The sequence below is a fragment of the Lygodium microphyllum genome, chromosome 6 (genome assembly GCF_053477565.2).
Source record: "Lygodium microphyllum isolate KBCC chromosome 6, Lygodium_microphyllum_v1.1.10, whole genome shotgun sequence".
Taxonomy (NCBI): Eukaryota; Viridiplantae; Streptophyta; class Polypodiopsida; order Schizaeales; family Lygodiaceae; genus Lygodium; species Lygodium microphyllum.
Window position 1 is genome coordinate 49,841,588 of NC_141140.1, and position 2,746 is coordinate 49,844,333.

The window sequence follows — 2,746 nt, forward strand, 5'->3', positions numbered from 1 at the left end:
TTGAAAAATCTATGCATTCACTCAACTCCTAGGTGTAATCCATTTTCATCTTCACTAAGATAACCATCCCTTTTACCCTTTACATTGACATGCCTTCTAAGAACTTGTTCCCCCCATTTGCTAGAGTTATCATAATCGAGAAGCAATGTAGCATACCTAGTGCTTGAAGAGTAAACCCAAAGTGATATGGTAAGCTCTTGATAGGCGCTTTGGCCAAATTTTGTGGTAATAATCCGGGTTGTAAAAAACCCGGATCAACATGTGGTCTGATAACATTTCCCACAAGCGACCAGGTCTAGTCTCATCATCAATAGCAACATCCGGACTAGGACCACAGTTGAAAAAGAGGTCCTCTTCATAAGCAAAATTAGCTAAGGAATCCGCGAACTAATCTCAATAACGTGGAATAATAAGATTTAATCTTATTAAGATTAACCTTATTCTTAAATTCCACTCCTTGTAGATCAGCTAATAGAACATTAGACTTATTTTTACCTATCCAAACTATCTTGTAAGGGCCATCCCATCGAGGTTCCAACTTTCTTGGAAACAACTTCCTACGTGCATCGTAATATAGAACTAACTGTCCCTTTTTAAAATTATATTTCTTCGCTTTTAGATCAGGCAGCTGTTTCATCCGAGATTTAGCTACCTCCTGGTGCAACAAACTCTACAATTTGAGCTCGTCCAAGTGGGCTATAGTCGTAAACCACTCAAATAGGGCATCTTCATCACCCAAAGAATGATGGATTGCGAATCTAATGGTTGGAAACTCAATTTCTAAGGGCAAGACACACTCCTCCCCATAAACTAATTTGAATGGGGTATGGCCAGTGGCTCGTTTAAACGTCGTATTATACGCCTAAACTGCCACATATAATTTTGTATCCCAGTCTTGCTTCTTCTCGGAGACTATCTTGGATAGGATACCCACAAGCTACTTATTGGTACTTTTGACTTGTCCATTTGCTTGCGGATTATAGGGGGTCATCTTGTTATGCTTGATTTTCCAAGCTTCAGTCAGACTTTTCATCACTTTATTTAAAAAGTGAGTTCCACAGTCTAATACTATTTCTTTTGGCGGACCAAATCGGCAAATGATTTGCTCAAGTAGAAAACTGGCAATCTCTTTTGCATTGTCCTGCCTCGTCGCACGTGCTTCTGACCACTTTGTAAAGTAATCAATTGCTACTATAATGTATCTCTTTTGAGTAGTAGACGATAGGGTGATAGGACTCACAAAGTCAATGCCCCACTTCTCAAATGGAAGGATAGCCATGATAGGCGTAAGTGGGTGTTTCCTATTCTCTCTGTTGTCATGCCTTTGACAGGTATCATATCTCTTAACGTACTCAAAGGAATCTTGGAAGATGGACGGCCACCAATATCCAGCTCGTAAAGCCTTTTGTGCCGTCAACCACCCAGCGAAGTGCCCTCCACACGCGGAGTCATGGCACTCTTCCAAAATAAAGAGAACCTTGTCACGCATCACACATCGGCGATAAATATCATCAACACCCTGCAGATATAATGTTCTTGCGATCAAGGAAAATTTTAATGCATGTTGTTTAATCTTCCTCTTCTCCGACTTTGATAAAGTAGCTCCAATCTCTCCCGTAGAAAGACAGTGAATTATAGCAGCATACCAAGAGGGAATAGACGGCGTATCAATCTTGAACAAAGTCTCCATGTCACTTCCTTCAGCCAAGATCTCTTTTGGCTCTCCGAAATCCACAAGACACTCTACAATGCCCTGAAGCTTCGGCGGCTTACTCTTAATCTCATAATCAAATTCCTGCAAAGTGATTAACCACTTTGCTAAATGGTCAGGTGGTTGTAACTTATTCAACAACAATCGAAGCCCTTCCGCCTTTGTATAAAAAACCACCCTCTCATAAAGAATGTAGTGCCTGAACTTTTTTCTCGCATATGCCCAACTTCCAACTAGCAAAAGCTATTAGATGGTGCTGCTTTTCCTCCCAAATTTGGGCCAAACAGCAGTTGATACTATACATGGTTGCTACCGAAAATATATAGAACATTTAGCCCATTTTTGGTGCTTTTAAAAATAGGTGCTTTGGCAAGTTCTTGCTTCACATCCTCAAAAGATACTTTGCAAGCATCACTCTATGAAAACTAACAATTAAAGGACAATAGGTTTGTTAGAGGCAACGTTCTTTTTGCTAAGGCGTTGATAAACCTCTAATAATACCCTACTGATGAGACAGAAAGCTATGCACTTCCTTTGGAGTACGTGGCGGACTCATGGCGACTATGACCTTGATCTTTTCAGGATCAGTCACAATCCCTATAGAACTGACCACATGGCCTAACAAGAGCCCATAAGGGACTCTGAAGATGCACTTCCGTGGGTTGAGAGCTATGCAAAATTGTCTTCAATGCTCAAAACACTTCCGCAAAATGATCAATTGTCTATCCCTTATGTTGGCTGCCCCTAGATCATCAATGAATACTTTCAGCTCCTCTGGGTAGATGTCACCAAAGGTCTTGTTGACTGTTCTTTGCCACGAACTAGGTGCATTACACAACCCAAATGCCATCACATGGTATACAAAGGTACCAAAGACTGTAATAAATCTCGTTTTTAGCTAGTCTTGCTCAGCGAGATCACCATTTGGTTATACCCTGCAAAGCAGTCCATGAACGAATAGATTTCCCTATCCGCTAGTTGATCCAAAATTTGGTCAATAAACGGCAAGAGGTAGTAATCTTTAACAGTCTGCTT